This window comes from Heterodontus francisci, chromosome 1 (genome assembly GCF_036365525.1).
Source record: "Heterodontus francisci isolate sHetFra1 chromosome 1, sHetFra1.hap1, whole genome shotgun sequence".
Taxonomy (NCBI): Eukaryota; Metazoa; Chordata; class Chondrichthyes; order Heterodontiformes; family Heterodontidae; genus Heterodontus; species Heterodontus francisci.
In genome coordinates, this window is record NC_090371.1 from 107097865 (window position 1) to 107113362 (window position 15498).

A 15498-nucleotide genomic window follows, 5' to 3' on the forward strand; every position below is an offset into this window, starting at 1 on the left:
TGGCCTATTCCTGTTCCTAAAGCACCAATTATGACTAAGCATCGTTTGCATTGTATTTTCTCCAAAGATGGTTTTATATTCCTTATAGGCAGAACCCAGCTCATTTTTAATCGTCGTTGCATGCACAAACTTATCATAGTGTCAGCCGTTACTCAGTTGGTAGCAGTCTCGCCTCTGAATCAGAAGTTTGTTGGTTCAAGTCTCATTCCAGAGACTTGAACACAAATATATAGGCTGGCACTCCAATGCAGTACTGAGGGAAATGCTGCACTGCCGGAGGTGCTGTCTTTATGATGAGACATTAAATCAAGGCTCCGTCTACTCTCTCAAATGAATGTACATGAATCCCATGACACTACTCAAGAGAAGAGTAAGGGAGTTAGCCTGGTGCCTTGGTCAATATTTATCCCTTAATCAACGTCAAACAAACAGATTATTTGATCATAATCACATTGTTGTTTGTGGGAGCTTGGCTGCCACGTTTTCTAAATTACAACAGCGACTATACTTCAAAAAAAGTACTTCATTGGCTGCAAAGCACTTTGGGAAGTCCTGAAGTCATTAAAGCTGCAAATAAATGCAAGTCTTTCTTTTCCAAGTGGTAACAAACCTCAAAGTTATTAGGATTTGTTATGAGTAAATCTGGCCTTAAGTGCCATAATTTGAATGAAGTTTACTAATGCATGAATTTCATCTGTATGGGCAGCAACTTAAAAGGTTGCTTAGTAACTTGAAGCAAGTCCATTGGCTAAATCTCAACTACTCAGCATGCATCATTTGAAGAACATACATTGCTTATTGCAGATAAATAAAACATTCAGTGTATTTGGATATTATTGCTAGCTGCTCTATGTTGCTTGTCATGGACATTATCTTCACACTACATCATCTCAACCAGTGCTTCCTGGAAAGTTGAATTGCAATTTAAATGTATTCACTAATATAATACAAAAGGACATACTGCAAGGAAAGAAAAACACAATTTATTTGAGAAATGAATAAAGCTTGGGGCATTTATTTCTTTGCACACTAATGGAAGTACTCTTAATTTAGTGATCAGTAGGTTGAACTGACTTCCATCACCAAAAACAGACTTGCACTCCACTGTTGTAGTCCAGAGAAATGCAATTAATCACTTGTCCAATAACATTCTCTCATGATTCCAATCCTGTGATGGGGAGCAAAAACAGGAAATGTGATAAAATGATACACTGGGAGAATATATCAATCTGAATTTTGGCTTTTGTATTTTCCATTTGAAAGTACTTTATCGCTTATGTAGCAGCTGGAATCCTCTGCACTGAAGTAGGAGCACAGGAACCTATGATAAATGGCCAAATGAGCTGCATTATAATCACCCTAATGATAGAGCTGAAACCATAGTGTAAGACATAACCAATGTTGAAAAGAGTAGGAGGTGTTACAATTTCAGAATCTAGAATGCACTAATAAACTGCAACAACGGGGGCTGGATTTCTGCCAGGGTTCCATTTGGCACTGCTTTTCTGGGGTTTCCATGGACTTTTGACTCCAGATGAGTGGGAGAATTCCAGTGAAAATCCACCTTCAAATCCAGTTATTGTAAATCCTTTAAATTTCCTTTGTTGCAAATAAATTTAAATTTGTATTTCAAAAATATAATAGATAATGTGAGACCATGTGAAATAAAGCAATAATTAATATCCCTCCAAATAAAAGGCTTGACAACATTAAATATAATCTGCCTATAAAAAGGAACTAGATAATGAAGTCAGTGTGACTAAGGGGAAGAGCAGGCAGGGAGCAGATGATGAATATAAAGGGACTGGTGGTCTGAGGTGCATTTGTTTTAATGCAAGAAGTGTAGTAGGTAAGGCAGATGAACTTAGGGCTTGGATTAGTACCTGGGAGTATGATGTTATTGCTATTACTGAGACTTGGTTGAGGGAAGGGCATGATTGGCAACTAAATATCCCAGGATATCGATGCTTCAGGCGGGATAGAGAGGGAGGTAAAAGGGGTGGAGGAGTTGCATTACTGGTCAAAGAGGATATCACAGCTGTGCTGAAGGAGGGCACTATGGAGGACTCGAGCAGTGAGGCAATATGGACAGAACTCAGAAATAGGAAGGGTGCGGTAACAATGTTGGGGCTGTACTACAGGCCTCCCAACAGCAAGCGTGAGATAGAGGTACAAATATGTAAACAGATTATGGAAAGATGTAGGAGCAACAGGGTGGTGGTGATAGGAGGTTTTAATTTTCCCAACATTGACTGGGATTCGCTTAGTATTAGAGGTCCAGATGGAGCAGAATTTGTAAGGAGCATCCAGGAAGGTTTTCTAGAGCAGTATGTAAAAAGTCCAACTCGGGAAGGGGCCATACTGGACCTGGTGTTGGGGAATGAGCCCGGCCAGGTTGTTGAAGTTTCAGTAGGGGACTACTTTGGGAATAGTGATCACAATTCCGTAAGCTTTAAAATACTCATGGACAAAGACGAGAGTGGTCCTAAAGGAAGAGTGCTAAATTGGGGGAAGGCCAACTATACCAAAATTCGGCAGGAGCTGGGAAATGTAGATTGCGAGCAGCTGTTTGAAGGTAAATCCACATGTGATATGTGGGAGGCTTTTAAAGAGAGGTTGATTAGCGTTCAGGAGAGACATGTTCCTGTGAAAATGAGGGATAGAAATGGCAAGATTAGGGAACCATGGATGACAGGTGAAATTGTGAGACTAGCTAAGAGGAAAAAGGAAGCATACATAAGGTCTAGGCGGCTGATGAAAGACGAAGCTTTGAAAGAATATCGGGAATGTAGGACCAATCTGAAACGAGGAATTAAGAGAGCTAAAAGGGGTCATGAAATATCTTTAGCAAACAGGGTTAAGGAAAATCCCAAAGCCTTTTATTCATATATAAGGAGAAAGAGGGTAACTAGAGAAAGGATTGGCCCACTAAAGGACAAAGGAGGAATGTTATGCTTGGACTCAGAGAAAATGGGTGAGATTCTAAACGAGTACTTTGCATCGGTATTCACCAAGGAGAGGGACATGACGGATGTTGAGGTTAGGAACAGATGTTTGATTACTCTAGGTCAAGTCGGCATAAGGAGGGAGGAAGTGTTGGGTATTCTAAAGGGCATTAAGGTGGACAAGTCCCCAGGTCCGGATGGGATCTATCCCAGGTTACTGAGGGAAGCGAGAGAGGAAATAGCTGGGGCCTTAACAGATATCTTTGCAGCATCCTTAAACACGGGTGAGGTCCCGGAGGACTGGAGAATTGCTAATGTTGTCCCCTTGTTTAAGAAGGGTAGCAGGGATAATCCAGGTAATTATAGACCGGTGAGCCTGACGTCAGTGGTAGGGAAGCTGCTGGAGAAGATACTGAGGGATAGGATCTATTCCCATCTGGAAGAAAATGGGCTCATCAGTGATAGGCAACATGGTTTTGTGCAGGGAAGGTCATGTCTTACCAACTTAATAGAATTCTTTGAGGAAGTGACAAAGTTGATTGATGAGGGAAGGGCTGTCGATGTCATATACATGGACTTCAGTAAGGCGTTTGATAAGGTTCCCCATGGCAGGCTGATGGAGAAAGTGAAGGCGCTTGGGGTCCAAGGTGTACTAGCTAGATGGATAAAGAACTGGCTGGGCAACAGGAGACAGAGAGTAGCAGTAGAAGGGAGTTTCTCAAAATGGAGACGTGTGACCAGTGGTGTTCCACAGGGATCCGTGCTGGGACCACTGTTGTTTGTGATATACATTAATGATTTGGAGGAAAGTATAGGTGGACTGATTAGCAAGTTTGCAGACGACACTAAGATTGGTGGAGTAGCAGATAGTGAAGGGGACTGTCAGAGAATACAGCAGAATATAGATAGATTAGAGAGTTGGGCAGAGAAATGGCAGATGGAGTTCAATCAGGGCAAATGCGAGGTGATGCATTTTGGAAGATCCAATTCAAGAGTGAACTATACAGTAAATGGAAAAGTCCTGGGGAAAATTGATGTCCAGAGAGATTTGGGTGTTCAGGTCCACTGTTCCCTGAAGGTGGCAACGCAGGTAAATAGAGTGGTCAAGAAGGCATACGGCATGCTTTCCTTCATCGGACGGGGCATTGAGTACAAGAGTTGGCAGGTCATGTTACAGTTGTATAGGACTTTGGTTCGGCCACATTTGGAATACTGCGTACAGTTCTGGTCGCCACATTATCAAAAGGATGTGGATGCTTTGGAGAGGGTGCAGAGGAGGTTCACCAGGATGTTGCCTGGTATGGAGGGCGCTAGCTATGAAGAGAGGTTGAGTAGATTAGGATTATTTTCATTAGAAAGACGGAGGTTGAGAGGGGACCTGATTGAGGTGTACAAAATCATGAGAGGTATAGACAGGGTGGATAGCAAGAGGCTTTTTCCCAGAGTGGGGGTTTCAATTACTAGAGGACACGAGTTCAAAGTGAAAGGGGAAATGTTTAGGGGGGATATGCGTGGAAAGTTCTTTACGCAGAGGGTGGTGGGCACCTGGAATGCATTGCCAGCGGAGGTGGTAGATGCGGGCACGATGGAGTCTTTTAAGATGTATCTAGACAGATACATGAATGGGCAGGAAGAAAAGAGATACAGAACCTTAGAAAATAGGCGACATGTTTAGATAGAGGATCTGGATCGGCGCAGGCTTGGAGGGCCGAAGGGCCTGTTCCTGTGCTGTAATTATCTTTGTTCTTTGTGTGTGTGGTGGCCTTGATAAACATTTGCATCAGTGCAGTAGTAAATTGCATACCTGTCAGCACTGACATATGCCTGTCATATATTTTCAGCCAAATGTTTTTTTAATGAAGGAAACACAATGCCCTGATTCAGTAACAAAACTTGTTACTAGTTCCATCTAAGTGCCCAGTGACAGCTTAAAGTCAATGAATGGGAAATCATGTTTGACAAATCTATTAGAGCTTTTTGAGGGTGTAGCTAGCAGGGTAGATGAGGGAGAACCAGTGGTTGTAGTATTTTTGGATTTTCAGAAGGCATTTGTTAAGGTGTCACACAAGATGTTGCTGCACTTGTATTGCAATTGGGAGTAATTAGCAAGAATTGTGGATTGGTTAACAGACAGAAAACAGAGTAGGAATAAACAAGACATTTTCTGGAGGCAAGGTGTAACTCGCAGAGTGCCACAAGAATCAGTACTTGGGCTTCAGGTATTTACAAGCTGTATCAATGACTTGGATGAGTGGACCAAGTATAATATATCCAGGTTTGTGAACAACTCAAAATTTTGTGGGAAGATAAGCTGTGGGGAGGACACAGAGGCTGCAAAGGGATGTAGACCAGTTACGTGATCGAATCATAGTCATTACAGAACAGAAGGAGGCCATTCAGCTCATAGAGTCCATGTCGGCTCTCTGTAGAGCAATCCAGTCGGTCCCATTCCCCCCATTCTATCCCCATAGCCCTGCAAGTTTATTTCCTTCAAGTGCCCATCCGATTTCCTTTTGAAATCATTGATTGTCTCCACTTCCACCACCCTTGTAGGCAGTGAGTTCCAGGTCATTACCATTTGTTGCGTAAAAACAGTTCTTCCTTACAATCCCCCTGTTTCACCAAATAGGTGGTAGAGGGAGTATAATGTGGGGAATTCTGAAATTATCCACTTAGGTAGGAAGAATGGAAAAGCAGAATTTTTTTTCAAAGATGAAAGACTAGTAAATGTTGGTATTCAGAGGGATTTGGGTGTCCTTGTACATGAATGACAAAGTCAAATGCAATTAGGAAAGCAAATGTTATGTTGGCCTTTATTGCAAGTGGATTAGATTATGAGTAAGTCTTTCTGTAATTATATAGGGCTTTGGTGAGGCCATACTTGGAGACAATTTTGGTTTACTTACCCAAGAAAGAATATACTCAGTAGGTCAGGCAGCATCTTTGGAGGGTGAAACAGAGTTAACTTTTAGGTCGATGACATTTTGTCAGAATTGATTTCTGACTTTTAAAGCAGTTTTTTACCATCAATGTCAGTTAAATTAGCTATAATGGAATGTTACTGACAGATTAATTGTTATATGTTTGGATTCTGTATGCTTGCCACCTTATTGAGTCTACCAGAGACGTTCTTGGACTGTAGTATTTAAACATTAATATTTATGTCATAACTATATACACGCCATACTAGCCCATGTGTCTCCTTCAAAAGCCATGTTGTATCTGTTCTTGTCTCTCCCATATGATCTCTTACATCATCATGATGGGTAGTATTCTTTACACACTCTCAAGACTAACCCTTTCAGACCCTTATACTACATCTCCGCCCACCCCCCCCCCCCCCGCCCCAGTCTTTATCCCAATATAAATTTACATATATTCACTTTTTTATTTACATACTACCCCATCTCCCCCAAAGTGTCTCACTTAGAAACATAGAAAATAGGAGCAGGAGTAGGCCATTCAGCCCTTCGGGCCTGCTTCGCCATTCAAAAAAAATCATGGCTGATTGTCTAATTCAGTACCCTGTTCCCGCTTTCTCCCCATATTCCTTGATCCCTTTGGCATTAAGAAATATATCTGTCTCCTTCATGAATATATTTGATGACTTGGCCTCCACTGCCTTCTGCGGTAGAGAATTCCACAGGTTCACCACCCTCTGAGTGAAGAAATTTCTCCTCATCTCGGTTCTAATTGGCATACCCCATATCCTGAGACTGTGACCCCTGGTTCTGGACTCCCCAGCCAACGGGAACATCCTCCCTGCATCTAGCCAGTCTAGTCCTGTTAGAATTTTATAGATTTCTATGAGATCCCCTCTCATTCTTCTAAACTCTAGTGAACGTAGGCCTAGTCGACCCAATCTCTCCTCATACGTCAATCCTGCCATCACAGGAATCAGTAAATCTTTTTTGCACTCTCTCCAAGGCAAGAACATCCTTCCTAAGATAAGGAGACCAAAACTGCACACAGTACTCCAGATGTGGTCTCACCTAGGTCCTGTATAACTGCAGTAAGACATCCTTGCTCCTGTACTTCATAGATTCAACCTGTCAGGGGGCTTCACAACTCTCCCTGATTTGTTGTCATCAGATGTGGAAGATTGGTAGTTTTTCTCTGATCTCTTATTTCTTGACTTGGATGGCCTTCATTGAGGTTTGTAGTATTTTTGAATTTCTGGCTCATCATCTGAGTCGTCTAAATGTATGACTGATTGACGTGTTTCCTGTAAAAGATTCCTTCTATTTCTCCATAGAATACTTTCTTGAGTTGGTAGTTTAAAAGATCGCTGTTGATTCTCATCTTTCTGGAGAATTACCCCATCTCTATTTTAGTCACGTACCTATACCTTTTTCCCTTCTGATAACTTTGGTAGGTTTCTGGTACGGTATCTTCTGTTATAATTATGGGTCTGTTGTTGTGATACGACTTTTCTTTGGCTTGTACTCTGATAATCTGTGCTTTGTAACCCCGGAAATAATTTCTTGGGTAGAATTGGAAGTTGCGTACGGATTTTTCTTCCCATTAAAAGTTTGGATGGTACTAATCCACATATTAATGGAGTGATCTTGTAAGTCACCAGTGCTAATTGGAAATCTTGATTTTTCTTCAACATAGATTTTATCATTCTGACTGCTCGCTCAGCTTCTCCATTTGATTGTGGATACTTAGGAGATTTGTTCAATGAACAAATCCCCATTTTTCTGCAAAATCGTTTGCAAATTGTGGTCCATTATCGGGTACTATCTGGTCAGGTATACTATGTATTGCAAAAACTTCTTGCAAAACTCTGATGACTGCTTCAGTTGTTGTTGTTGTATACATCCATTTAACTTCGATTCATCTGGAGAAGTAATCAACTATAATTAGATAGGATCTCCCCTCAAAGACGAATAAATCCATCGCCAACCATTTCCACGGGTCTAGTTGGGAATTGGGTCGAAAGCAGTGGTTCTCTTTGATCTGGTCTGTGTGCCTGACAAATTTGTTGGGCTTGCTTCTTCCCAAGTTCTCTGTCTGTGTGGCGCTCCTGTGGGAACTTGCTGCATTTCTCTTTCTTGTTCTGGTAGTCTTTGAGTGGCATGGTGCTGTGTTGTGTGGGTTCTCTTTCTGTTGGGCAGGCTCTCTAGCAGAGTCCAGACTTTCTTCAATGCTCAGGTTGGGGGGGGGGCTCTTTCTGTGTCTGATTTTGTTGTTTAAATTCTTCAAGTTTCTTTATATGATGAAGGTCAATACAAGCTCTTCTACTTATGAGTGGGAGCTCCTGATTTCTTAGGACCTAGTGTTTCCAATATCTGCTTCCCCTTGTACTGAAGTGTTGCCTGTAACTTCCCCTTCAAGTTCAGCCCCTGGGCCATGTAACTGAGTCTCTGTTGGTTGCAGAAAGTGTGTGGAAAGCCACGGTTCTTTGTCTGATAGGACCGTTACGCTTACTCTGGTTTCGAGTTTGAAATTAGTGATATTGTCATAAACGTCTGCTGACCAAAATGTTTGATTCAGATCATTGATCTCGCCAAGAAAATATTTTGATTTGGTCTGCTGCAGGAGATTGTTTAACTTTGTTAACCTCTCTATTTTTAAATACTTTTCCTTTAGAGCTTGAGGTAGTCGAGATTTCATTTTGGCACATCTTACTGAAATGCCCTATTTTTCTGTTCGCGCCTATGGGAACTTTTGGCGCCACATCGCTGGCAGAGTTTAAAGCTGTCTTTCACTCTCTCTTACCTTTCCTGCCCCCCCTCACCCCAGTGTACCTTTTTGAGTTTTGTTCTTTCAATAATATTGCCGTGCAGATTGAAGTAGGAATCACAAGTTTTTAAGACTTGTTCAAATTTGACTGATGTTTCATTCATACCTTGTCTTGCTATTATATCATCAGTTGTAGCACCAATTGAATATAATAATGTATTCATTTGCTCTGCTTCAGACCTGCTGTCCAATTTTGATGCCTTCTACATCTGAGAAACCTATTTTTTCCATGGTACCCAGTTTTGAGTCTGATTGGGTCCCTCATGACTTTTGAAACTCTCCAGTATTCCCAATTCTAGATCCATGTTTTTTAAGTTTATGGACTTTTTTTTCGAAGTGTCCTCCTTTAAGAAATTTTTTTTTTCAGGCTACCTTGCTTTAATGGAGTGTAGCAGTGTCCCCTGTTTTTTTAATAGGCTATTCTAGGTTTTTTTTTCTTGAGGACATCACTTGAATGGTTTACTCAGCTTGCCTAATGGAGTTGACAGCTGTTTGATAGACAATTCAAGGGTTTCCCCTTTCTTTGAGAGTTGCAATTATTTATTTTCCTTTTTCAGGATTGGTTGCGTTAATGGTGTCTCCCTGCTTTGTTCGGGGCTTTTCCTTGCTTTTCGACACTTCATGCACTTTTTGGGGTTTTTCTGCTCTTCACCCTCACATTCAGTCTGAGTGAGGGATTGGGTTTTTCCCTTTTTTTTTTACCTGACACACGATGTCTTTAGAAAATTAATTTTTAAGCTCTTCAAAGGCTTTTTTAAACGTGGATTCCTCGACCATCGGCCCTGTGACTCACCCGATCGATTGCTTTGCAGGCAGCCACGCTTCGGTTCTATCGGCTTCTCTCCACCTCTTAAGGTCTCGTTTTATTTTCTCTTTTCAGCTAGTCATTTCAAATTTTCTCTCTTCTGGCTGAAGGATGGTCGTTGCTTCAAACTTTTTCACTGTTCATGATCCTACCACTGTTCACCATGTTATATGGTTGGATTCTGTATGCTTGCCACCTTATTGACTCTACCAGAGTGAGCATTTTGTGAGTTTCCTTCAAAAGCCACGCTGTATCTATTCTCGAGTCTCTCCCACATGATTTCTTACATCATCATGGTAGGCGGTAATCTTTACAGTCACTAAATTAATAGCAATATTTGTTTTTGTTATGTGACAAAGGGTGTAGAAGTGATATTTCAGTCACTTCATTTTATACTGACTGCAGGCCTGTTGGAAAAAGGAAAATATCAAGTTATTGTTTTTGTCACATTGATTGATGGAATGTTGTGTTGTTTTAGAATCTGTCTGAAGTCTGGTACCTCAAACAAGGTGCACCAGGCTTGAAGGACACCTGAATTCAAAAGGACAATATTTCTAAAGAATTATTTTAGGATGTTGCCCACTTGACTTATAAATCAACCATTCTGCATTGAATTATTTACGCTTCAACTTAATACTCAGGTTTAGGATGGAATCAGGTTTTAACAATGTAGGCAAAAAAGACTTGAAAAATTGTGTCAGTTTGTTATTTTTCATAGCACAATGTAGCTAATTTTAATTTGATAAAGTGATACTCGCTACTAATCCCAGCCATGTAAAATTATACTTAGTATCAGAAATTTTTAAGTTGAGAAGCTGAGCTTCATATTATGCCAGCATTTTAAACAGTACCAATAGAAACTAAGAAGTAATATAATGTGAAAGGGTTCAGAATGTTTCCATGTTTCCATGTTTATGCCAAAGATAGCATACATTTGATCTTCATCTTCCATATGAAACCATTGGTTAGAAATATCACTTCCTCCGACAATACAAGATAAAAACCCCAGTCTAATCTCACTGAACCACTCCTACTTCAATTACTTTATGTAAAAACATTCAAAATATTTTATATCATGGAATGTATAAATCTCAGAAAGAGACCAGCTGATCATAAGGATAAATCTTGCAAAAGTCTCCTCTGCAAAATGGGGCTAGTAGTTCATTTTCTCCTTCTCCTCCTTTCCCATTACATTCCCCAGTTGCTTCTGTATTTCCTTTTCTAGCTGGGGTATGTAGGCTAATGAATTCTCCACAGTTGCTGTCAGCACCACGCTGTGATTGTCCAGCAGGACTGTGCTTCTGCCAAGTGGAACTGCTCCTGCTAGTTGATCCTCACTGAATACAGAATGCCACTGTTATCTCGGATCATGTGACAAACTGTAGCTTGACACAATCCAGAATTCACTGATTTTTAAAAATTCTATAGCAGGATTAAATTGACAACATTAATAGTATAAACAAAATCCTCAGTTTTGCATTAAATACTTGTTCTACCTGAGTCTGGATGCATTGGTGACATTTTTTGTCATTTATAGAGAGTAAATGTTCCACAATAACACCATTCTAACAGTGCATAATGTAACTAGGTTGTGAGAGTTTTAACAGTCACTAGGGGGACTGGAATTTCACTGGGGCTGTACTAGGCTCATGCTGTAACTCTAGCTGAAGACCAGCAGAACCACAGAAATTTCTGCATAGTTTTGCAGATTCCATTGGTTTCCCATTGGAGTTATGGTGGGAGACCAGTGGGTCCCTTGCAGAATTTCAAGTTGTAACTCAATAAAATGGTTTAACTTTTTATAAAGGATTTCTATGATCTCGGCTACCCTCAGTATTATCAGTTGCATTTGTGCAAGTGGAAGTAGACTTTCCATTCAGAATATTAAAGCTGCAGATCCTAATCAGCCTTGCCTTTAAAAATCTTAGGCATCAGTCCTGGCTCAGTGGTAATACTCTTGCTTTTGAGTCACAAGGTCATTGGAACAAATTCCATGACTGAGAATTAAGCACACAGCCCAAGCTGACAATTCAGTGCGGTACTGAGGGAGTGCTGCATGGTCGGGGGTGTTGTCTTTCAGATGAGACATTGGGCTCAAGGTCCAGTCTGACATCTCATATGTACAGACAGTCTAAAGCACAAAACCAGGCTATATGACCCAACTGGTCCATGCTGACATTTATGATCCATACAAGCCTCTTCCCACCCATCTTCATCTAACCATATCAGCATATCCTTCTCTTCCTTTCCCCCTCATGTGCTTATATAGCTTCCCTCTAAATGCATATTTGCTGTTCGCCTCAACTACTCCATGTGGCCACGAGTTCCACATTCTTATCACTCTTTGAGTAAAGAAATTTCTCCTGAATTTCCTATTGGATTTATTAGTGACTGTGTTACAACCCAATGAGAAAGGGGTCTGGGGTCCCTCTTAGCCTTCTCCTTACCATAACAGAGTTTAATTTTAAACACAAAGCGTTTTTAGTTCCCCGTTGGTGAATCCTTGTTCACCGCTTTCCAATTATAAGGCAAAGGAACCAGCACAAACAGGCTTTCTTAGGTTTAAAGAAAAAAGGTTGAAATGCATTAAACTTGAACTTAAACTTTAATTCAGTTAACTCCTGCGGCTACACAGCACGCCCCACGCTAGCATGCATATGCGATACGTGCACATAGAGACAGAACAGAGGCAATTTCTGAAGATGATTTTTGTTACGGATCTTCGAGCTCACTATAGAGTCCTTAATTGTAGGTAGATCTTGCTTTTCATTGGGGCCCAGTATTCTTCTTAAACTTTGTTCGCTATAGGAGACTTTTCTCTCTTGGGGTTCAGGACTAGACAGGCTAGATGCAGGGAGGCTGTTCTCGATGGCTGGGGAGTTCAGAACCAGGGGTCACAGCCTCCGGATACGGGGTATGCCATTTAGAACCGAGATGAGGAGAAATTTCTTAACTCAGAGCGCGGTGAACCTGTGGAATTCTCTACCACAGAAGGCAGTGGAGGCCAAGTCATTAAATATATTCAAGAAGGAGATAGATATATTTCTTAATGCCAAAGGGATATGGGGAGTAAGCGGTAACAGGATCCTGATTAGATGATCAGCCATGATCTTTTTTGAATGGCGGAGCAGGCCTGAAAGGTCGAATGGCCTACTCCTGCTCCTATTTTCTATGTTTCTTTGTGTCTTCAGTGGATTTGGAGTTCTGTGAGAAAAAGATGGGGGCAGACAGGAGAGGCTGTGGCGAGCCAGCCAGGAGAGGTCCTTTCAGTCCAGGAACAAACAGACACACTGAGTTCAAACTGTTTGTACAATTCAGCAAATACCAGGTTGCCAGTCACATGACCAGCTGGTCTGACACTGTCTGTTTGTGGATTCTCTTTTTAGCTGACTCTGGAATGTCTCCTCTTACCAACAATACCTGGTGTTCAAAGTCCATTGTGGGTTAAATTGGATAAGTGAAGTAATCCCTTTGTTTCCACAAGCACTGTCAATTAATATGCAAATATATTTCCAGCCAGGGGTCTGGTGATTTTTTGAACAAATCCTTTCTTCACTTCAGCAACAGTTTTCAAATCAATGTTCATATGACAAAATTAATAAGCCTCACTCTTAGCATGACATATTGTCTTATGTTTATGACCTCTAGTTCTGGACTCCCACAAGTGGAAATATTTTCTCTATGTCTACCTTATCAAACTCTTTCATAATCTTAAAGACCTCTATCAGCTCATGCTTCAGCCTTCTCTTTTCCAGAGAAAAGAAGCCCAGCCTGTTCAACCTTTCCTGATAAGTATACCTTCTCTGAAGATGCACGTCATAGGAGCATGAGGATAGGTTATTAAAGGTCTGCTTAGTGCTTGTTGTGGTAGCGGCATGGCTATTATCGGCCAGCACTGCAGCTGTGCCCAAGGTCCTGATAGGAGTCAAGAGCAGGTAAAGGATCCCCTGTATTATTTTGAAAAAGAATAGGGGATTTCTCCTTGTGTCCTATTTCTGGTCATTCATCTTATTGCTGTGCACATTACAGCAGTGACTACACTTCCAAAATCATTTATTGACTGTAAGACAGTTCTGGACATGCTGATGTCACGAAAGTGGCTATATAATCCAAGTTCTTTCTTTTCTTTTTGGGAAGTATAAATTTTAAATCACACCTGCTTCAGATTTTTTTTCATTATAACATATGCATATCTTTATTACATAGAATTACATAAAGTAAACAGCACAGAAACAGACCATTTGGCCCAATCAGTCTGTGCTGGCGTTCATACTTCTCTCCAGCCTCCTCCCATCATTTCTCATCTAACAATCTGTATAACCCTCTATTCCCTTCTCCCTCATGTGCTTGTCTGGCTTCCCCTCAAGTGCATCTGTATTATTGCTCTCAAATACTCCCTGTGGTAGTAAGTTCTACACTCTCGCCACTCTTTGGGAAAAGAATTGTCTTCTGAATTCCCTATTTGCTTTCTTGGTTTTTTGATGGCCTCTAGTTTTGCTCCTCCCCACAAAAGGAAACACTTTCTGTCTATTAAAACCTTTCATAATTTTAAAGACATCTATATGGTCACCTAATTGATGTTGAATAGAGTTGTGACAGCAAGATCCAGTCATCAATTTTGAAGGTTATTAGGTTCCAAAATTGTAATAATCCTATTAACAATAAAAGTTAATAAAACAAATCTCAATCATCCATTAAATAATGAACCAATCTGACTAACAGTAATACTTGTTTACTTAGCTTTGCTCAGAATTCATTAAGCAAGCACTTCAGCTCAGCACCTATATTTGAAAAATCTTTGAGCTATTAAAACTGAAATCCAAAAGTGCATTATCAGCAACAATCTGACATTTTCAATCCAGAATCACCTTGAGCCGTGTCTTTTATTCATCACTTTGCTGCTCCTCTCTTGCCTGGTTTTCAAGGTGCATGATTCTTCTCCTCAAATTCTGTTTTTATTACATGACATTATAGAATTTGTACCAGTGTTTTCAGCATCAAATTTGTCGACACTGCCCAATTTTCAAAGAATTTTTGTTATATATTTCTTTATTTATGTATTGGTGCCTCTTTTTTTAAGGATACACAGAAGGGTGGTATACTGTGCCAAATATCAGCAGTAGAATGTTTACAATTGAACAGCACAGGTGATGTCATTAGCTTCTGAATAACAAAGGTTAAAATGTAGGTGAGATAATTTGCCCGCTTCGCTACTCTGAAAAGTTTTCAAATTTGAAATTAGTTTTTTGTTTCAGAACACATAGTCCTAAGAATTAAGCTTTCTGGTATAAAAATGCATCTTCAGAGATGTATAATTCACTCTATCTTTGTATCTTTGTTATTGAACAGCTACTAACGCTGCTCTTTCAGTCATCTCTGTTTCTGTCTCTAGCTCTGACTTAAGTATTGCTCAAGTAAGACTTAAACATTTAGTAATAGTGTTTCTCTGAAAATTTATCTGAATTTAATGTTTAAAAATTTTTCAGGTGTCTTTCAAATCATTTTTCAATCTAAAGAAACGCAAATTGTGGCACCCAAAAAGGAGTTAAAACTTGTATTTGTAATATCCAAAGTGTAATGCATGCTTGGAATTTCTACAAGCTGCATGCATTCAGATAAGGCTGGTGATTTATTTCAGCTTCTCACAGGGCAGCAGGCAAGTTGGGGGCGGTGGGGGTGGTGTGCTGGCGAGTGTGATTCGTGGAGCAGATTTAGGAATGGCATTCCAGAGCTTAGACCTAGCTGTCAACGATGGGATAAGGTCAGTGGGGATTGCATAAGAGGCCAGAGTTGGAGGAACACATGTATTCTTGGACTGGATGAGGTTATGGAGATAGGTAAGGGTGAGTCCATGAAAGGATTTGAACACGGGAACGCAAATTTTAAATGTGAGGCATTGCTGGACCAATAGCCGATGGTGTTGAGCAAACACAGGAGCAGGGATAGGCGCTGATATACCACAGACATTTGACAGAATTATTGACTCAGCCACGGTCATTA

At 40.6% G+C, this 15498-nt stretch overlaps 1 protein-coding gene across 1 annotated transcript in view; it reads left to right on the forward strand.

Annotated features, from left to right (window-relative positions):
• rnf180a (ring finger protein 180a) overlaps positions 1–15498 on the forward strand; it is a 135082-nt gene that overhangs the window by 53263 nt on the left and 66321 nt on the right. The window lies entirely within an intron of this gene.